A 24,609-nucleotide genomic window follows, 5' to 3' on the forward strand; every position below is an offset into this window, starting at 1 on the left:
AGTGCACTCGTTACTAAAACGATGCTGACAAAATTCACATTTCTTGCCTAATCAAAATAATAATATTTACGCTAAATTTACAATCATGTTTGGTTGAGTGCAGAATGGTAGACCAAAATGTTTACTGAAGCATTACTAAATTATGTTGACTCGATGTAGATATGTACATTATTATCTTTGAATACCCTTATTTATTATGTTTAATTGCCCATATGTATTTCCAAAATTGCTAAGTCGTGGGAACTGTTTAACTATATTTTCCCTATATAAATCTATAGGCACTTTCGCTTCAGTGGATTTCTCCAAAGTTGGCAATGCGGGTATTGTTCATGGGCGTTTCAATAAAGCTGTCGTAACAAACATCTAACTACCTAGATTTTCTGTGTGCCATGGGGTTAATAAAGTGTGTCATTGGGTCGTAAGATGTATGTTGTTTTTTCAACACTAAAAAGTATCGTCATGGTGCATACAGCTAAAGCAAACACCTTAGCACATTGTCTGTTCGTAGAGATTTAAATACAATCATTAACACATTTGAATACTATGGTTATATAATAATAATGAATTGTATTTGCATTTTAAAATCATATCATATATCCGTGGCTTAGTTGTTAGGGCGTCCGCCTACGGAGCGGGAGGTCGTAGGTTCGATCCCTGGCCGCGTCATACATGAAGACGTTTAAAGTTGGTAAATAGGGGATATTATGATAGGACGCTTTTCTGGTGACCTGTATCACGTCGAGTTCGGTGTGTAAACACGTATCCGTCGAGACCGCATGTCGATAGGGATACATGTTTACTCACCGAACGAGACGTAATGCAGGTCACCAGAAAAGTTTTATCGTAATATTCAATTTATTATAATTATACCTGCCTATTTAATTATTCCTTTTTATTTTTCGGTTTCAATTTGATTTAAATTTACCGCCATATGTCAAATGCCCTTTTCTATGTCATAACAACGACCTGCCCTTATCAATAAAGTCACAAGCGCGCCTCTTTGCAGACGACTGCCTGCTATATCAGAAATTTAGAAATCATACACACTTCAGAATGATCTCCAAGAACTTGAAAGATGCGCTGATAAATGGGGAATGAAATTTAATGCTAAAAATGCTACAATTTGAGTGTCAACAACAAAACCCCACAATTTTACACACTCTGTGGACATAGTATAATACAACAAGTTACTGAAAACCCATACCCTGGATTAACTATCTTCGAGAACTAAACATTGTCAACCCATATTACTAAGCTAAAAAGCAAATTCAGCTATGACACTTCTAAGAAGAAACTTGAGACACTGCACAGAGGATTGTAGAAAATCAGCATATCTGGCACTAGTTAGGTCTATCCTTGATTATGGGGCGATTATTTGCGATATTTTAAAACTAGAAAAAGTTCAGCGCCAGAAGAAGCATGTGTGTCAAATATGCTAGAATCTTTGAAACTTCCTACTCTACTAGAACGACGAACAGACAGCAGGCTGATCTTCTTCTATAAGGTGGCCGAGGGCTTGGTGCCAGCACTACCACCTACTGAGTTCCTACAGCCAGCTAGGCAAAAGAGGCAAAGTTGAGCTACTAAATTTCAAGACTGTATTACAACAAATATTACTGACAAACAAGTGATCAATCACGACAGATGATTTATAATTCAACAGTGTAAAACTGAGCAGTTAGTTTTAGTTTGTAACTGTAAAATTTTGCATTTCACCTAATACCCGTAATTCATGTAAGTATGTATTCTAAATATATTTCGAACAGCTGCAAATCTTCAAAACTTATATATATAAAAAACTACAGAAACAAGCTCAGAAACCAAAGGTTTAAACATAAACCCGTATTTTATTTCACGAAGCCACCAGCCAAAATATATTTTTTCTATGATCACGAGTGACATAAAAAACGATCTCTCACTGAAATCCACAAATTTTCTGTTTCTGTTATGAGAAGTGTTATTGATATTTCAGTTCAATTTTTGCATACCCCATTTTTTCAAAAAGGTGTTTGTTACGCCGCTATTTGTCGGGCACCCTTCATGCGAATTTTATACTAATGACATACCAGTCATTTTCTATGTAAAAGTAGTTTTCCAAGTTATTTGGTAGTTAAGTATTTACCCGTGTTTCAGGGCAAACATTTAAAAACTTTCATGAACAAACTATTATTGATGAAAATATATTCAAAATAATAACAGTCCATTCACAATTATTAATCGTTAACAAATAAATGCACATGAATACAAAGCGAATTACACACTCCAGCATTTACTAAATGGAATGTTTCAATTCAACAGTGTAATCGAAACGAATGGAGATTTAACAATTAAACGACAGCTGTGTAGCTCTAAGTAATAGTTCAATCGCGCTCACTGTCAGATACCCTGTTATTAATGTTGTCACCGTTACACTAATTTCCGTGCTTTGACCTCGGGTTATCATAACTGCGGTCCCGTCTCTGCAGTCCGACCCTACAGGAGGCGCTACAGAATGGCATGTTCTAAAACGTGGTCTGTCCTGGCCCGGCCTGGCCAGAACTGGCCTGGCCTGCTGACTCAGCATTTGTGTCAGGCCAGGCCGGGCCAGGCCAGGCCATATTTTATACATTATGAGAGTACTGAATATACTGAAACGCAATGATTTACCTTTATTTAGAAACTAAACTGCATGATTAATATAATATTTTTTCTTGGTTTTATTTTGATAAAAAATTTAATTTAATAATGATTAATTCATTTACTTATACAAAAATTGGGTTTTCAATTGAAGTATGCATGTAGTTTTGAACAACTTAATGTTCAACTATCGTATGAACTGTAAGATAGAATTTCAACATTTTAAATAAAAACAAAACATAAAAATCTTCACAAATAAACATATGTATATAAAAAATAAATAAATATATATATATATATGTATGTAAAAGTTGAGTCTGAACACATTGATTTTAAGATTCGATTTGTAAACCCAGAGCTGTGCACTTTAATAAAATAATATCCAATTAGTATTAAGAATTTCTCCATACATTCAATTAAGCTACCTTTTATCTTAATAAAGCAACAACAATACATTACATTAAACCGGGTGCCATTGGAATGTACTTAACAAGATTATTAATTGTTCTTAAATGCTCTTACTATATCGAGGTTATTACTAAACAATGGAAACAAACATTATATTTTGCAGCAAATTTTCGATAGTGTTTTTATTGAAGTATTTTCCTTATTGCTATCAAACCTCAAATACCCGGATGCGTCTGCAATACACAAAATATTTTTCCTCATTGTTGGAACTATTGCAGTCAATCTTGACATGCGCATGCGCGGGATTTCTAAATCAATTGAAACGCAGCCATTTAAACAACATGGACGAAAGTGAATGCTCATTGGATTCTTTGACGGTATATATATATATATATATATATATATATATATATATATATATATATATATATATATATATATATATATATATATATATATATTGTGTCTGAAAAATAGCATAAAAACATAATAAAGAAAATGACTGTCTCAAGGGTACGAAGTGACCGATAACTGGAGGGCACAAATGACTGTAAACATATCAACAGGCTGATATAAAATTTACTGTCACAAATATTATACAGGGCTAGCATTTTGTTCCGTAAGCAAATTGTGTTTATTAGTTAGTGACAAAATAGCGTGATAGCAAACAGTGATTAAATTAAGACAACAGGGACAGAGTGAAACGAATAAACCACGCTAAGCTTAAATCACATACTGACAATTAAAAGAAGATCTAAAACAGTTGAAACACAAAGTAACGTACACATGTATCTAGACAATTTACATCACAGAATGATATCAATGATGTATTTAGACAAAACGGAAAAAAATAATAATGAATTGTATGAACGACAAATAGACGCAATGAAAATGCATTAATCGAGAATGAATTAAAACACAGGTTTTAGAACTATCCCTTTGCGAAAAGAATTAAGAAATTGCATTTAATAAAATGAAATAAACAAACAAATTGATAAAATAAACAACATTCGGAGAGGAATTTTGACCCATCTGCCTTTTCGTCCTTTTTTGGTTTATGCTCTATCACGCATTGAACCAGCCATGCGTTAGGTAATTTAAAACGTGTTTGCAGCGAACGTCTGCTGTTTGGTTCCCCGCTTGTAGTGTATGCGCTGCGTTGCAACATGGATACAAAACAGCATGTTTGCCTACGTGAGGCTTCTACTGATGAACGCATTGCACATATTTATATAATCTCATAAATCTGCAGAGCTGCCAATTCTTAGGCTGTGTTTGTGAGTTACTTGCTTCTACAGCATTTCGTACATTCTATCCGATATGAACGGATGCAAGATGTTTAATTGCGTGAAGTATATTGGTAAAGGATGTGCTGTTCGATTCAGAAGCACATGGGCAGACTTCCGTAAATCTTGTCATGACTATGACACATATATAGGAGACCAGTAGGAAGTGATATAATTGCCGGATTGAGCCAGTTTTACACCGGGAAACAGTTAACGGTAATGTTTATAACAAATTATCATGTATTTATTTTGTATCATACCGAAAAATAGTATCATATGAGCAAACACTTAATGCTGTCAAGTGATACGGGGTGTTTTTAATATTTTGACACACCATATCGATAATTGACTGAAATAATAATAAATTGATGACGATGATGATGATGATGATGATGATGATGATGTGTTGTTGGTTGGATTGTGGTTTGTTAATTTTAATTGTTGTGATGGTGGACACAGTAAACTAGTTTTAGTTTTTATAGTAGTGCAATCTTTCATAACCTTTTATTTTATAAGGCAGACTGTGTGTGATGTTTATAGCTTCAAACAATGACTGCATCGTATCTTTGATTTTTTTTTGGATTAGGTTATCTGAATTGTATTCCTCCTTCTGCAGATAGAGTAAGGATCTCTAATAATAGAAGTACTTAGGGTTTACCTATAAGTTTATTATTATCTGTTTGTTATTGTTTTATTTTCACGTTTCCTCAAGTTAATGCATGCTTTGATAAGATTTAACGTTTGCGTTTTATCTTTATTTAGGATTGTTGGGATAAGAGTGAGGTTTATGCACTTAAACTGGTTTAAACCCCCAGTAACTTTACATTTTACTGACCGTTCCAAGGCGGTACCTAACAATTCCTGATAAACATGCCTAGTTTTATATATATATAGTATGTATGCACTGTGCTGTTTGTGGAGTTTTGTGCTGTTCTTCCATGTTTCTCGTTTGTGATATTATGTTCTATGTCGTTGGCGTTTACCCAGTGCCATTAAACCGGGTTCATGTTTAAACTTTTTGCTAATGAGCTTGTTTCTGTGTAGCTTTTCGCATTAATATTAAAATATAATTTTTTTTAAGTTAACTCATTCCAACGTATTACCAGCGACAGCAAAACAATATTATGATTGAAGCATAACTTATTTTATTTTTTTGTAAGCATTAACTTTGCCTGGTAAGTGTACACATACTTCAGGCCCCAATATCACAAACATAATCAAGTCTAATCTCAATCTCAATCTTAACTCACTTCATCATATATTTACAGCTCAACTTCACTTCCTTAAATGAATTGCCTTTCGGCCATTGCGGTTATCATCTGATGAACGCAACATCTGCTTATATGTGCGGATAGCAATTTATCGCATAACAATATACATGGAAATTATTGATCCTGATATTGTTTGTATTGTGTCAGCAGATCCCGTATAATATATATCAACATTTTAGAAAGTGTTAATTCATGATATGATAAATGTATTGTTGCCATAACAGTTTCAATTTGACATTTAAAAGCGATTTAAAGTATTTGATTTTTTCCCGCGTTATTGTGACGTCATTTGATAAAATGTTTCCGGTTGCAGTCGGGTCATTCTATTTACAGAATGAATAAGAAAGGATTACTGAAAAGTTTTCCTAAATGAAATGAGTTTTTTTTTTAACAATTCTTGAATAATATTGATGTAAATATAAGTAATGATTTGCGGGCTTGATGTCATTATCGGGGATATGAATGCAATTGGGCTGGTCAAAGTCGCGTGGAGTGAAGGACTCCACGCTACTTTGACCAGCCAAATTGCGTTCATACCCCGAAAATGCCATCAAGCCATCAATTCATTCCTTTAATAAAAGCATTGAACGATTCGAAATCGTGCATGTTTTATACGTTTTAGGAAAATATTTTCTCATGGAATATCTTGAAGAAAAGATTTTGTCAAAATTTAAAAGATAACTGATTCTAGAGCAATAAAATATAGTTGAGTATTTTTAAAAGAACAAAGAACTGTTCTCAAGTACATCTCTGACTGTAGAATATAAAAACAAATATTTCCCTTGGAATTCAACCAAACATGCTCTACATACATTATTTACATAAACATGTAATAAAAATTCAGTGACTCCTGTGATTATAAATATACATTTACTGCAAATGTAGGACTGCCTTGTGTTGGGAATCGGTTGCAATTTTACTATCGATGATCGGTTCCACTCAAGTAACCGATTATCAATAGTACAATCGGTTCTTAAAATACTAGATAGTACCTGAGTTGTAGTTTTATTAATGTACAGTATTAAACTCTTAATCATTATATGCATATACCTTATGTATATGATTAAAGTTATTAAGTGGTGTTGTATAAAAAATCGTTCATTTTCTTGCTCATTGTGGCTTTCATCAGCTATTTTCTTAATGATAACATCTGAACACTTACTTCTTTTTTTTTCGATAATCGATTATAACTAAATCCTATCGATTGTCGCCGATTTCAGGCCCAACCAATCGATTTTCGATTATAATCGATCATCGGAACATCACTAGGACTGCCACTGATCAGAGGAAGTTGGATAATTTTAAATATTATATTAAAATAAAATGAGTCATATTACATTCAAATATACTGGTATGATGTCAAAAGTCCGGACATGGAGGTTGAAGATACATTATTGCTTTGTTGTGATCATTTCTCATATGATGATAATGACTTAAACTGTATTATTATACTGCTTTGAAACATGTATTATATATATATTGAAATAAGGTAGCAATGTTTTATGATAATTCCAAAAGCAAAGATAAAATAGTTAATGAGATATATATCTATGGAAAGCGTACATGTAGTGTGTATAATGTTTACTCATTCTTCTAATGAAGAATGTTCTCACATAACAATTCAGAATCAGAAAAGAAATCTTACAAAGAAAACAAACATTGATTCAACTGTGTCGGTAGAGAAGATATAAATCGCTGTTTCAAAAGATACATTTTTAAGAAATGAATTTTCTAGAAAACTACATATAAACGAAGATACACAAACGCAAAGAGGGCTTATGTATTTCATATGAAAAGTGGGCAACGATATGGGTTTTTTTTAAATGCATTTTAGGAAAGACCACAATGTCAATGTATCAATAGAAACCTATGAAAGTTCAGTTTCAACATCAAGGTAATATAGTGCTCAGATTAAAAAAAATAATTTGTAAGCTGTGTTATTTTTATCAAAGTAATAAGAATATCTTAGTACATCAATTTATGACCTTATTTCTTGGCAAATGGTTAAAATATTACATTTCTTTTAACATTACATCGTATGCCTCCATAAAATGAGTGGGGGGCATACAGAATTGCCCTTGGTCGTCCGTCTGTCTGTGATTCCGTCCGTAAGTAGTTTGTCATCTTGTGTCACTCAAAACTCGATTTTATCACCTAAAGTCCAGAAACCTCGGGCGCTATTTAGGTAATGAAGTTTTGCACCTGGGGTTTCGTTTCCCACTGCACTTAGTAAAGCCAGAGTTATTATAAGGGGTATATTGCTTTGCATATGTCGGTCGGTAGGTACGTAGGTCGGTCGGTCGGTCGGTCGTTCCGTCCGTTGGTAGACCAAAGCTTGTCAGAGTGATAACTCAACAATCCCTGGACCTATTGTCATCAAACTTGACATGAAGGCTGGGCCTGACAATTAGACGAGCTCTATTGATTTTAGGAGTCATTGGGTCAAAGGTTAAGGTCACAGTGACATTGAATGATAAAAGGTTGTCGAAGTAATAACTTGACAATGCCTGCACCCATAGCCCTCAGACTTGGCGTGGAGGTTAGGTCCGACTAGTAGATGACCCCTATTGATTTGGGGGGTCATCGGGACAAAGATCAAGGTCACAGTGACCTTGAATGATAAAAGGTTGTCCGAATTATAACTTGACAATGCCTGCACCCATGGCCCTCAAACTTGACATTTAGGTTGAGGGTGACAAGTTGATGACCCCTTTGGATTTTAAGGTCATAGAGAATAAGGTCATGGTCATAACTCATATTCAATATTAAAATTTTGTCATATTTACTTATTCCCTGCTGCTAAGAGGATACACTTTTTTAGCTGCAAATATCAGTCATCAACTGAACATGATTAAAAACTGTACCTACTGTCCTCACACTTTGAATGGTCACAATCTTAAAACTGCCTCAAAGGCATGCAATGTCAATGACAAATCAGCTTTTATTTTGGTCCGTGCACTTTTCATTCAATTGTCCATCCTGACAACATGGCGCTCAGGAGGGGAATAATGTTTGACAAACATCTCTTGTTTAATCAATAACGTATTTCACAGGAAAACATACGAGCCTTAATCCAAGTGATGACTTCGGAGTTTACAAACTATGGACTTCATAATTATGAGACTGTTTGCAATATTATTGATGATTTAATGTTGAATTACGCGTATTCATCGTAAAGTGAAAAATAGCAATGCATCAAGTTTGCAGTATTTTTTCTTGTTCCAAAAATGCAGCAACAGAAAGTATTAATTTTCATTTGTTGTGAAAATGGAGAAAAACATATTCTTTACATGTAACAATTTATAACAAACTTTATTATAACTGCATGATTGACACTGTTAGATATACATGTAATACATTATATAAAACCTAATTATCCATTTTTTTCATTCAATTGTACATGAGTATGAGGTTAATATTGATACTTTTGTAGTAAGTAGACAACCTACGTCATTTTAATGAAAAATATAAATAAAAAAATCCCATGTATAAAGTAATTCCGTTCGAAATTAAATCAAACGATAAGACTGAATATTTTTCTTTTATTTTCTTTAATGTTTAATTTTTTTGGAAATTGCTTTTCCATAGTCATCATGAAGTTTTGTGCAGAAATCATACTAAAGTTGTTCTCTGATAAATATCCTTCTGACCCCAAAACTGACCAGGGCAGAGTGTTTAATGGGCCCCTGCTGACAGAAAATGGTTATCTCAATTACATGCATAAAGAACACCTTGCTGTGAAGTGAGGCTTCGAAAATGAACCAAAATCCAGAAACCTGGCATAAACTGTAGGACTGCAAAGGCTTTAATCAACATATTTTATGATAAAAAGCATTTTAAGAAGGTGTAAAAACAATCATGAGTTTAATTCAGTTGATGCTATGTGGTAAAATGAGTTGAGACAGAGTTTGAGATTTCACTTTAGTATTTTCCTGATATTGGGGCCAGATTGCGATTTGTATCAACCATCCAATAAGATTACTGGTCTCTTTGTCAGTTGTTCACAGTTGTTCATTTCATTCAGGCAAATTATGTTCATTGCATTCAGGCAAATTACCTAGTCAGTCATATAGTCAGTAAATGGGCATTGTCCATCGGTGGTTACGTTTATTTTTACGAAAACCTTTTTCTCCCACCTCAGATAAGTAGATCCAATAATTTAACCATGCTAGAAATTCTTATCCTGCCCACGGGCGAAGATGAAATGACCGTATGGAACTCTTTTTTAATGGTCACCATATTGTAATTACATCCCTTGTTGAAGACTGCCGTTTGTAGCATCATGGAAACATTGTCTTGTTGCAATATTTAGAATGCTAATTAATTATTTCTCGCTTCAAATGTCACCATAAAACAGTTTTCACGCACCTTTTAAGAAGTAATGCTTCACTCTACTTAGAACTATTTAAAGACCGATTAGACTATTAACATAATCTGAATCACTGCGCGCATATCCATGACAACCACTTATTATCGCATATACATACGCAATTATTTTCACTAAACACAAAAGAGTTCCAGCAAAAAATATATTTTTACTTAATTTTGTTTAACTACCATAGCCGCTCGTGTAAGATATGTATAACTAAACCCGTTACTGCTTTTTTTATGAAAAACACTTTCGATTAGTCCTTCATACATAAATACACCCGAAACTAGCTCAATCTGATAGTCTGTGTCAGGTTTTCCAGTTTCACTGCCTGTCATCCAAGTGCCTGTGCGTCTGTTTTTTTCTAAGGCGTTTTGACCCAAAATGCCATTCTTTGAGGTTTTTCAACTGAACCTGGACTCAAATGGCATTCTAAGCATCAAACGGGGCAGTTCTACACATCTTTGCACACATTTCAAGTTATCGCAGTCAAATTTTCACCAAATTTTGACATTTTCTGTGCTCGTAAGATTGCAGACGACTCAATTTTTTTAAAAAAATAGGCGAAAGTTGTGAAAACTAGGAAATAGCATATTTTGATCAACCGGACAAGATAAATGCATTTAATTGTGAAAATTTGCCAGAAATAGGGAATTGCAATACATTTCTTGCCAAAAAGGACACTTTTTAAACGAAGCAGTTTTCTCCCTTTTAGGTTACACACCACCATTGTCATTTTCTCTATAATTCAATGTGAAATGATTATTTTTAGACAACATTTAAAGGCATTTCGAGCGAAAGCAGACTATGATAAACATTAAAGTACAAGCTTTAAATTACCCTTTGAGCCAATAAAAAGGGGAGTCAAGTTATTCCTAAGAAAAATCTCTCCACTTGAAGAACAAACTCTAAAAATTGCACAGTCCGCCATGACAGTTCTTCCAAAATGACCTTTCAACTATAGGGCAGCAGTTTATGTTTAAGTCTATATTCTAAATGATAAATCAAGCAATAATAGATACTCAAGGTATAAAAGTTTCAGGAATAATGATATTTTTTATTTACAGTGTATTGAGCATGTGAAAACATGTCTATCAGTCATAAAAACATTATTTTTTATTGAGAATTTTCCACACAACGGAAGTACATATGACGCAATGGTGACGTCATACCTATATTCATCTTGACCCTCGCGCAGGGTGTTTTGCGGTAACTCGGTAAACCTCGTTTCCGCAAAACACCTAGGCTCGGGTCGGAATGAACCTATCTTGGACTCTCGGCCATGGAAGATACTTATAATCACAGTAGGTTTCATCATACGCTCGAGTAAGCGCATTTTTCAAGTGGCTAATAAGTACGAGTTCCCGACTTTAAATTTAAACGGCTTCAGTTATGTCGTTGATTGCTTCCATTCAGGGTTTTGCGCAATCTCACTTCTGCCGAATTGTTTTATGGGGCATTCCGATTCGTCTATGATAGGGATATTGTAGCTATCGGCATTGTCTTGCAACACGGGTAGTAGGCTGTAACTGTCCTTTTCAATAAAAAAGCGATACATTTTGCTTTCGCATAAGTTTCTGATCCAGTTTTACTTTAAACTCTTGCCCTGTAAAACAGAAACTAAATATGCGTACTATTAATAACGGTCTAAAAGTATGATATTTTACACACAAAAAAATTACAAAAACTAAAAAGAATGCATTGATTTTCATATACATATAGACATTTGATTAAAAATGTACCTTTATCCGTTATTAATTTTGCCGGACTGTTCTCAAACGCATCTGCGACCTCCTGACCCATTTTCCAATTGACCCAAGGAAAATGTGTGAAATTCGACCACTGGGACTGAAATATAAGGTCGACATAGCGAAACAATCGAGATAGAAAAATCGACACAAGCAGATTTATTTTATATAGATTAAGAAGGAATAAATTCGGGACCGGAGAAAAAAGTCGACATAACCGGAAAGTCGAGATATCCGACGTCGACATAGCGATTTCGGACTGTACATTGAACTTGACGGTGCTTAGGGGGCATTCGTCACTTACAGTTCATCCGCAAGAGAAACTTCAAGCGCAAACGAGCGAAATATTTGTATTTCAAGCGCAAACGAGAGAAATATTTGTATTTCAAGAGCAAACGAGCGAAATATTTGTATAAAACGTCTAGAATAAGTATTAGAAGAAAGTTTATGTCTGTCATTAACAAAGAGGATTGCCGTGGCAATGGTGAATAATGTATTGGTTATTATTGCAGGACCTTCATATTCTTGATGTTGGCTGTGGTACCGGTCTGTACGCAAAGGCTATGTTGGACCATGGGGTTGGCAGAATGTCACTGATTGATGCCTCTCAAGATATGCTGAACGTAGCAAGCAGTAAACTTGCCACAGAAGTAAAACAATGTAATGATATGAACTCTCAATGTTTAGAAATGTGCGATTGTTAAATAAATACTAGAGGCGTTTGTTAAAAATAATATTCACTTCAATATGCAAAGTTCTCGTTGGGATAATACTTCACATTTTAAATTAATGTGATTATTATCTTTTTAGGGCGCATCTTGAGTTTAGAACACTTCCAGATACCACCTTTACCATACCGTAACGGGAGTTTTGACGTTGTGATGATGAACTTTGTAAGAAACCCTGTTTGAAGTCGATGGTTATTGCAATTGACAAAGTATCCATATAATTTTTCTTTTTATATGCCAATCTCTCAGTTGCATTTGATGATACTGTGGTTTAATATAAATGTTATCATTATATAGCGTGAGTTAAGGCGTTTTGTACATTACAGGTTATCCCCCATTTAGATTCTGGAAATGATAGAACATTTCCCAATGCCACTTGCTTGCTGGAGGAAGCCAACAGATGTTTGAAAAAGAATGGCATAGTGGCAATTACTACGATACTTCCCGAAAACACCACAAACTACTGGTACCTGAATCTGCATCCTGAACACACCCAGAGGTGTTACCAGGTTTCGTCATCCGTTTTCTACTGGCAGTATAGAGGAATTACTTCGTCACGTAACTTCCAATGTTGTCAAATTTTCCGATGATATCATCGTCGACCTAAATTGTGCGTTTCAATGTATAGCTTGATCAACAAAAGACTCTTTAATCAAAAACGTAAACAAACAACTTTAATTATTCTCACTTTCCAATTAACCTCCAACTATGACAGTTTGTTATTTTGACAAGCACGGTAATTAAGCGACATTCCGCAAACTTTCATAACAATGTTCGCACCTACAACTCGATCTACAGTTCGACATAAGGGCCAAGGAAAATGTGTGAAATTCGACCACTGGGACTGAAATAGAAGGTCGACATAGCGAAACAATCGAGATAGAAAAATCGACACAAGCAGATTTATTTTATATAGATTAAGAAGGAATAAATTCGGGACCGGAGAAAAAAAGTCGACATAACCGGAAAGTCGAGATATCCGACGTCGACATAGCGATTTCGGACTGTACATTGAACTTGACGGTGCTTAGGGGGCATTCGTCACTTACTGTGATAGCTCCAGTTCATCCGCAAGAGAAACTTCAAGCGCAAACGAGCGAAATATTTGTATTTCAAGCGCAAACGAGCGAAATATTTGTATAAAACGTCTAGAATAAGTATTAGAAGAAAGTTTATGTCTGTCATTAACAAAGAGGATTGCCGTGGCAATGGTGAATAATGTATTGGTCACCATTGCAGGACCTTCATATTCTTGATGTTGGCTGTGGTACCGGTCTGTACGCAAAGGCTATGTTGGACCGTGGGGTTGGCAGAATGTCACTGATTGATGCCTCTCAAGATATGCTGAACGTAGCAAGCAGTAAACTTGCCACAGAAGTAAAACAAGGTAAAGACCTGAACTCTCAATGTTTAGAAATGCGCGATTGTTAAATAAATACTAGAGGCGTTTGTTAAAAATAATATTCACTTCAATATGCAAAGTTCTCGTTGGGATAATACTTCACCTTTTAAATTAATGTGATTATAATCTTTTCAGGGCGCATCTTGAGTTTAGTACACTTCCAGGCACCACCTTTACCATACCGTAACGGGAGTTTTGACGTTGTGATGATGAACTTTGTAAGAAACCCTGTTTGAAGTCGATGGTTATTGCAATTGACAAAGTATCCATATAATTTTTCTTTTTATATGCCAATCTCTCAGTTGCATTTGATGATACTGTGGTTTAATATAAATGTTATCATTATATAGCGTGAGTTAAGGCGTTTTGTACATTACAGGTTATCCCCCATTTAGATTCTGGAAATGATAGAACATTTCCCAATGCCACTTGCTTGCTGAAGGAAGCCAACAGATGTTTGAAAAAGAATGGCATAGTGGCAATTACTACGATACTTCCCGAAAACACCACAAACTACTGGTACCTGAATCTGCATCCTGAACACACCCAGAGGTGTTACCAGGTTTCGTCATCATTAGATGAGTTTGAAACAATGTTTAGCAAATCTGGTCTGCAGTCTATCCGGAAATTAACATTTCTTGGACCAGGAATCATTAGTTATAAAAATATTATTAATTCGAATGCATATTTGGATCAAAGCTGGGTGAACGCTGCTTGTGTATATGAGCTCACAACAGATAAAGTAATGAAAGCAATACATGAAAAGGTACATAGAATTGTTCAAAGCGGCATGTGGCAACAATGGATGCAAGAGAATGACTCAACGGAAGAACTTGGTGGCGTAACTCTACTTGTATGCCAAAGAGGTCATAAAGACTAGATATATACATGTATACACACATATATATTTACATGTCGATGCAAACGATAATGTTTAATGACATTATTTTTTATTTGCAATGTATCTAAGCGATTTAGAGGAAGAGCTTATGACAAAAGGTGCTATTATGTATCTATTATTAAATACTGGTTTAAAGTGATAGAGAGCTCGGATAGAAAATTTATTAACAATGTGTATAACATGATGTTAAGAGACATTGATATTAGACCAAGAAAAAAGAATTGTGCAGCTAGTGTAAGAGACATGCTGTGTAATTTTAGGTTCAATGAAGTATGGTTAACACAAGGTGTTGGTGATATAAATGTATTTATCAGCTTGTTTAAGCAAAGAGTCAACGATAACTTTATTCAAAATCTTAATAGTCGGATAAATGATTAATTTAGAGGAACGTTTTATAAATCTCTCGGTAATTTTGAATACCAAGCATACTTGAATATTGATAATGTAGAAAAATATAGAATTGCTATGTTACGGTTAAGACTTAGTTCTCATCGTTTACTGATAGAAACTGGACGATGGTCAAATGTACCAAGAGAAGATAAGATCTGTAATTTATGCCAAGTACTTGAAGATGAATACCATTTTTTGATGGAATGTAATCTTTATAATACTATTAGAGATAAATATATAAAACGATATTATAAACTTAGGCCTAGTATGTATAAGACTGTACAACTTTTGCAGTCCGAAAACGTTAATACTGTAAGAAACTTATCAGTATACATATATCATGCTTTTGAATTAAGACAATTAAGAATGAGTGTAAACACGACTTAGTGTACGGTTACGTTGTATTTGAATAACGGTACTCTTTATGCTAGACGTTAAGTGTATATATGAAATACAACAGATTAATAAATTATTCGGAATAAGTTGACACACATTAACCGGATAGTATCGATGACAACCATACATATTTGTACGTACAAGCCTGATTTTGGTATTCCATAGACTATCTTTCTGTTAAAAACTTAGTCCAAACAAGCAAATCATTAGTGAAGTTATTTGTACATAAGAGTACAGTAGTAACGAGAATTGCTAATCAAAATTCATGGTATCATTGTAGTGTTGTGCATAAGTCATACGGTTGATAGATATACAGTTAAGTTATAACTCATAACCGATAAAGACAATTATATTAACTTATATGAATATAGTTGTTAAATCTGTGAATATATCAATAGAGTCAATCAATCTGTTCCGCCATACATGTGTATATAAGTCATTGTATTACACTTCTTGTTTTTGACGATGAATACCTGAAACAAAAAATTGGGTTGAATATAGCATCCTTTCATAACTAAACTTTCATTGCTTTGATTTTTATGAAGAATTTGCTAATTCATGTTATCTTTAAAACCGTTTTTAGCGGACACTTGTTGACTGACTCCGAGTGTTTTGGCTGTGACTTAATTTTCTACAAATATTTTACGTTTCAAATCATTTGGAACTAGAGAATATCATATACAAGTCGTTTTTATTTTTAATAATGTATTTCTTTATATGTTCCCAGTTTTAGTACAATGATGCTTTTTATTATGAAACTCTATGATCACACAGTTTTAAACCTTTTTTTATAAGGCAGACTGTGTGTGATGTTTGTGGTTTCTAACGATGACTGCATCGTATCTTTGAAAAGTATTTGCATTAGGTGCTCTGAATTGTTTCCCTCCGTCTGCAGATAGAGTTGGGATCTCTAATCATGGAAGTACTTGGGGTTTACCTTTTCGTTTTTTATTATTATTTGTTTTATCGATAAGTTTCCTCAAGTTAATGCATACTTTGATAAGGTCTACCTTTTGCGTTTTATCTTTATTATGAATTGTTGGGATAAGAGTTAGGTTTGTGCACATAAATTGGTTAAAACCCCCAGTAAATTTACATTTTACTGACCGTTCCAAGGCGGTACCTAACAATTCTTGATAAACATACCAATTATTTAAATATATATATATATATATATATATATATATATATATATATATATATATATATATATATATATATATATATATATATATATATATATATATATATATAGTATGTATGCACTGTGCTGTTTGTAGAGTTTTGTGCTGTTCTATGTTTCTTGTTTGTGAATTTGTGTTCTATGTCTTTAGCGTTTGCCCATTGCCACTAAACCGGGTTTATGTTTAAACTTTTTGCTACTGAGCACGTTTCTGTAGCTTTTTGCATGTATATTGATCACGGGTCATGTTGGCCTATTTCAAATATGTATTGTGTGATATATTTCTTTGAATAAACTTTCTTCTTCTTTCTTCTGTATACACAAATACACACATGTATAAATAAATAAATAAATATAATTATACTATAAATTTATATAATATATTTATAATTGAGACAGGTTTTCCCGAGCTATTTTTGTCACGCGATTTTAGCGACGCGCAAGCGTGATACGTGACAAGAAAACGACAGTGAGGTGATACGGACTTTTCAATACGGCGTGCTATGTTTTCACGGTTGGATATGGAAATGGAAATTGATTGGCATTTAATAACCTTTAAGATGTTATTGGACATGTTGTGAAGATATAATTTTTAAGTGCTGTAAAGAAAGCACCTGAAGTTGTAGAAATGTGCCTTAGTTATTGTTTTTCAATTTGATTTTTTATGTATATCGATAAAGATATAAATACAAGTTTTTCATTGAAGTAAAATTCATATTTTTTCAGAACATGTATAATTCTGATGTTTAAACGTATAATCTCAGTTAAAACCACAGGGCCTTGTTCATTAAAATGCACTGTTTTAAGTTTTGCAAACAAGTTACCGTTTGGCGCTGACGTAGTTCATTCAACAATGAAGAATGAAACGGTATATGAAGTAGGTATTTCCAAATGGATTTGAAAAGCGCAACTACTGCAACTTTAAATACAGCATTTCCATTAGTATACTCATTTTAATTTATGTCAACCTACAACTAAACATGCAATGAAAACTACAGGGACAAAACCAGCTGTTTCAACATAGCATACATTTAATAGTGGTTTTCGATGGAAATCCGTTTTTCAAAACATAGTGCGAAAGGAATATATCGTTCTTGGTTGCAGCTATTACCTTCATTACAGAAAACATAACGTTAGCAAACAACAACAGACAGTTACGTTCACTTACCTCTAATTGATGCAAAAAGAAAATATGTGCACACGGGAATAATAATAATAATAATAATAATAATAATAACATATATTACAATATCAATTAGCGGGACAAGTAATGTAGACAGATCTTTACTGTGTTACTTTTCATGGCACAAAGCCTAAGGCTTAAACTATTCAGATGTCACATACATGGTCCTTCAAACGGATTTTTTTACGTGTTTTCTACAAATTAATAAAAAACAAACAAGCTTTGACATTTTTTTCAACAATCTTGATTTATAGTCATTAATGCATAAAATGTCGCTAAAAACGCAAACACTTAACAAACTTATTCAGATATGTAATGAATATACAATGATGCTTTTTCATGATGGCTCATTGGTGATAAACACATCGATATTATCAGTTTGTATTTAAGCTAATGTATTGAAGATACCTTTTCACGGTTTTATGATTATCATAAATTCGTAGATAAAATTATACCACTTTCGTTAATGTAATTATGCTTGAAAGAATAAACATTAGTATCGACAAGTCTAAAAGCGTATACAAATACATACGTACCAGTTTGTATTGGCTGAATTTGTCATTTGCAGTTATCACAAATACATCTCTGTCAACGCAACGAACATCAGCTGAAGTGGTTGTCTATTTTCAAGAATAATCCCAATGGTCCAGAATGTAAATTGGTATACTTTGGATTAGTCTATTTCAACATCAATATTATGCAACATTCCATGATTTCAGAGTAAAGTGCCCCAAAACGCAATCTCATCACATCATGTGCGTTTTGGGGCGCTTTACTCTAAACTTATGGAAACGTACAGTGCAGTTATACATTGATTGTTGTTCATGGTGTACATTATGGTCACGATATTATAGTTAAGATCTAAATGACAAAGTAAAATCACATCATGTTGTCGAAATTGTGACATCTTGACGTCAAGTTTTTCGCATAAATATTGAACACTAATTAATTAGAAATCTCGATATCAATCTTATCGACAAAACACGTTGCATGGATATTTGGTCTATAAATCGACAATGTATGTCGATATGTCTTGTAATTACTAGTTGACTAAATGGAAGTCAAAAAGACATCATGACTGCTTTTATCATAAATGAATCATAACTTTCCATTATCACAAATATTGCAATACGATCGTATTTCACTCTGCTTACGACTAGTGAACTTTCACAGGCGATGATTTCACTTGTGAAAACAAAGGATCTGCAAAAATTGAATACAATCTCAAGGTACAATACGCAGTACCAACAACCCTCATATCAACTGTGATATAGAACTGCTGACAAAAGATCAGATCGCAGATTTTCATATTTCCATTCGATAATTAATGTTTAATGGATTACGAACGATTTAAAGATGCACTATTACTCTCAAATAAGATTTACCACAATTAGTAATAGTGTTTTAATATTCTAAAATGGAAAAATAAATGTCGAAAACGACGGTTCTTATGAAGGATACCGAGTTGAATTTGAAAGAAATGAGCATAAAACATGGTATTTCTCCCTTATAAAACTATATTAGACCACAGTTAATATTTTAGCATTCACAAATCATTTAATATTTTAGCGCTTTCTGCTATTAAATTTACGGTCACTATCTTGTTAATAGTAATTAATATTTTCCATATACGCAGTATTTAGCAGGTAGTTTAAGGTTTATAAGTCAAACTTGATGTTTGTTATACCTGTTTATGTATTTATGTTGAATAAGAGTGTCACTTTAAGTAAAATGCATCAAACATCAATTTTTGAACTTAAATATGAAAATCTGCGATCTGAATTTTAGTCAGCTGTTTTATATCACTGGTTTCCATACATTTTCTCATAAATTGGCTCGTTCCAAGACAAAAAATAATAAAGTTGTTAAAACGTTCAATCTGTGAGAGTGCTACTTTAACAGTTCGGAGAAGAATGTTTCACATTTTGACCCTTTTTCTTGGATACCATGGGAGACGGCTCCCGTCCGAAGTTGAGCATCCACGTTCCCTCAAATGTCATAGCTTTAACCCGCCTTTTTTCTAGCAAGGTATGGTACAAAATTAAATAATAACGTTTTTTTATCATCTACTCATTACTGTATCATGCTATAATAAATATGTCCCTAAGGCTACTTACACCTTTATTCTATGATTACAGCGGAAATTATTTTTAAACCTATAAATTCATATAATGAAATCTGGCCCCGCCCATATTGGGCAAGTTTAAAGATTCAATATGATTTGAAGGATTTATATAAAGAGCCACCTAAAGAACTTAAGGTGTCATGCCTTGTGTATCATGAACTCATTAAACGTATCCCGTACCGAAGCTGCACTTGTACAACTCGTCACTTTCGCAGCTCGTTTGTGTGGTGGTAAGTTACATTAAACATTTAATAATAAAATAATGAATTTGAAGTTAAGATTAAATAATAAATCAATGGAAACATCATAGATGGTTACGTGAATACGGACAAATTTATTTTTGCGCTATGTCTTGCTTGAAGATTTATGATCTGTTTATAATTAAAGTAACTGTAAAGTCTTATCGTCTTCAATTTGGTTAACATAGGATGTTATTACAAAACATGTCAACAAACATGTTTGAGAAATGGACAAAGAATTCGATACATTTAAAAACAAATAACGCTGAAATCGAGATATCCAATCAATAATTAAATTAGTCAACACACTTTAGCAACATGTTGTGTTTATTTCGCTACTTTTTTAAAAATTAAAATCTCTCAACAATAGTGTACATCATGATCACCAATCAGTTTGTTTACAATATACGTTTCAATAACTTGTGAGGTAACGCCCAAATACGCACATAATGTGATAGCATTGCGGGGATATTAAATATTTTATTGGTATTCACTATTCAATGACATTGCAATTAAAAAAAGTAATGACAACCAGGATATGTTTTAAACCTTAATGATGCACTGCGCTACTGGGAGTCAACCTGTAGGGACTCTAACAATCATCTTGAAAATGACGGTTTGTTTACACATATACCTTTTAGGTAAACAGACGCATATGTTGTAAATAAATTATTGGTAAGACATACTAAACTGTTTGGGGGTTCTTCTTGAACATGACAGTTCGTACATACATTTCAATATAACATAAACCCCTTGAGATATCCAGGATAATACCTTTTTATAATAATATTTTTGGAAAGATATGAATAACTGTGAGGGGTCTATCATTCTATCTTGACAATGACAGTTAGTTTACTCAGCTGCATCGCATTGTACTCGTATCAGATTTCGTTTCACTGGACACTATAAAAGAGCGTACCACGTAAACGTTAGACTAAGAGGAAACATAGCGGCCGGATTATTTATCGGTATGTAACAAATCGTGTTTTACCATGTAACAAATAGTATTTTACCCGTTGATGCTTTTGAATAAATTTAAAAAAGCAATAACATTTGCTTTGTGCATTTATGCAAATACTGTTGAAGCTTGGATAAAATGAAATAAATTGTTAAAACTACTAAAACATATTTATTAAGTAATTTGATCGCTTCTAGTTTTTTTTTTTAAATTTGTGCATTTCTAATTGAATTGCTTGCTTTTGAAGTTCTCGTTGTTTTATTATTATTGAAAATGTACTTCTTTATTTATTTCATATTCTTCTCTTCCAGTATGCATTTTACGGCTATTTATACTTTGCGGAACGGAACGAAACGGAACGGAACAAACATTGAGGCACCACACGGGGCACAGCATTTTTTTACTAATATGTAAATATATTAAATAATAATAATGATATATTGAAACTGCCTAGCGAACAGTCGATCAAGGGCTTTTTCGAACTGAACCATCTGAAAACCCACTTCTAAATGGATATTAAAATCTTCGGGACTGCAAACAGTTGTTCCGTTTCGTTCCGCAAAGTATAAATATCCCTTAGGATAATGATATTTAGCGGAACGGAACGGAACAAGATTCATTTTTTCTTGTCAATGGATTTTTTCATCCTGGTATATTACAGGTACACGAATTTATTACATGCAACCTAGCTGTTTTAAAAAACTATGTTCTTGACTTAGTCAATATAGGAAATCCTATCGCCATAAAATTTATATATTTAAATGTTTTGCACTTGTTGCAGTAATTTAATATTTATTATTCATATACACTGACGAATGAAAAAAAATGAGTAGACAATCTAAATATTTTTTGGCGATATCAGGACCTCTTTAATATGTATCGAATGGCCGTCATATCCAGTACACTCATTTTGTATTATATAAAATTCTAAAAAAATATTAATAATCATCGTAAACAAATTATATTTGAAAACATGCTTGCCATATATAAATTGATATTACATGCACTAATAAAGTTGAAATATCACTATTACAGTCGGCATTGTGTACAAACCATGTCTTCAACTCTATAAATTGTGATTCCGTTTCGTTCCGCAAAGTATAAATATCCCCTAGGATAATGATATTTAGCGGAACGGAACGGAACGGAACAAGATTTGTAGCTGCCAACTTCCCTACATGAATCAGAGGTGGAGGACAAATGATGTCAGACTAAATGTCTTATCAAATCGGCACGGAGAACATTGCCCGCCCAAGGATCGAACTTAGACACCGACGCTTCTACTTATTGATCTAAGCGGGCGGGTTGGAAACTTCTATAATTATCGTAAACAAATTCAATTTAAAAACATATATTTTGAATGTGCATGCACTAATAAAGCTGAAATACATGTATCACTATTACAGTCAGCATTGTGTACAAACCATGTCTTCAACTCTATAAATTGTGATTCCGTTTCGTTCCGCAAAGTATAAATATCCCCTAGGATAATGATATTTAGCGGAACGGAACGGAACAAGATTTATTTTTTCTTGTCAATGGAATTTTTCATCCTGGTATATTACAGGTACACGAATTTATTACATGCAACCTAGCTGTTTTAAAAAACTATGTTCTTGACTTAGTCAATATAGGAAATCCTATCGCCATAAAATTTATATATTTAAATGTTTTGCACTTGTTGCAGTAATTTAATATTTATTATTCATATAAACTGACGAATGAAAAAAAAATATGAGTAGACAATCTAAATACTTTTTGGCGATATCAGGACCTCTTTAATATGTATCGAATGGCCGTCATATCCAGTACACTCATTTTGTATTATATAAAATTCTAAAAAAATATTAATAATCATCGTAAACAAATTAAATTTGAAAACATGCTTGCCATATATAAATTGATATTAATAATTAATATTAATAAAGTTGAAATATCACTATTACAGTCGGCATTGTGTACAAACCATGTCTTCAACTCTATAAATTGTGATTCCGTTTCGTTCCGCAAAGTATAAATATCCCCTAGGATAATGATATTTAGCGGAACGGAACGGAACGGAACAAGATTTGTAGCTGCCAACTTCCCTACATGAATCAGAGGTGGAGGACAAATGATGTCAGACTAAATGTCTTATCAAATCGGCACGGAGAACATTGCCCGCCCAAGGATCGAACTTAGACACCGACGCTCCTACTTATTGATCTAAGCGGGCGGGTTGGAAACTTCTATAATTATCGTAAACACATTCGATTTAAAAACATATAATTTGAATGTGCATGCACTAATAAAGCTGAAATACATGTATCACTATTACAGTCAGCATTGTGTACAAACCATGTCTTCAACTCTATAAATTGTGATTCCGTTTCGTTCCGCAAAGTATAAATATCCCCTAGGATAATGATATTTAGCGGAACGGAACGGAACGGAACAAGATTTGTAGCTGCCAACTTCCCTACATGAATCAGAGGTGGAGGACAAATGATGTCAGACTAAATGTCTTATCAAATCGGCACGGAGAACATTGCCCGCCCAAGGATCGAACTTAGACACCGACGCTCCTACTTATTGATCTAAGCGGGCGGGTTGGAAACTTCTATAATTATCGTAAACACATTCGATTTAAAAACATATAATTTGAATGTGCATGCACTAATAAAGCTGAAATACATGTATCACTATTACAGTCAGCATTGTGTACAAACCATGCCTTCAACTCTATAAATTGTGATTCCGTTTCGTTCCGCAAAGTATAAATATCCCCTAGGATAATGATATTTAGCGGAACGGAACGGAACAAGATTTGTAACTGCCAACTTTCCCACATGAATCAGAGGCGGAGGACAAATATTGTCAGACTAAATGTCTTATCAAATCGGCACGGAGAACATTGCCCGCCCAAGGATCGAACTTAGACACCGACGCTCCTACTTATTGATCTAAGCGGGCGGGTTGGAAACTTCTATAATTATCGTAAACAAATTCGATTTAAAAACATATAATTTGAATGTGCATGCACTAATAAAGCTGAAATACATGTATCACTATTACAGCTACAAGTTCAAAAGAATACACAATTATGTAAACAAGTTGCAAAAAATATCAATAAAGTTAATTTATATCCTCACTTGAAGGGATTATAAGGTCAACCCAATCCAAAAGTCGATAGTGCAACAGATGAAAAATAATCGTCAGCTTTCATACCACCACCTTAAGTGTACAGTGTATCTTAGTATCAAATATTAGGGTATGATATTATTGTTACAGGAGGGACAAATTGTTGGTACTGCCGAAAGATTTATCCCATTCTTGTAAAACTACGAGGCATTCAGCTTGCATTCAATTAATTTTACATGGAGTATACATCTACAAATAAAATCCATCGGACCAAAACAACAAACGG

The 24,609-nt window shown here is 33.6% G+C and overlaps 1 long non-coding RNA gene across 1 annotated transcript; it reads left to right on the plus strand.

The window, feature by feature from the left end:
• The first annotated feature begins 4,286 nt into the window (after positions 1–4,286).
• LOC128223049 (uncharacterized) lies at positions 4,287–16,651 on the plus strand. Its single transcript, XR_008259278.1, has 6 exons — positions 4,287–4,526; positions 12,211–12,358; positions 12,509–12,591; positions 12,753–13,813; positions 13,964–14,046; positions 14,208–16,651. It is a non-coding gene; the product is annotated as an uncharacterized LOC128223049 (long non-coding RNA).
• The last annotated feature ends 7,958 nt before the right edge of the window (positions 16,652–24,609 follow it).

This window comes from Mya arenaria, chromosome 17 (genome assembly GCF_026914265.1).
Source record: "Mya arenaria isolate MELC-2E11 chromosome 17, ASM2691426v1".
Classification (NCBI taxonomy): domain Eukaryota; kingdom Metazoa; phylum Mollusca; class Bivalvia; order Myida; family Myidae; genus Mya; species Mya arenaria.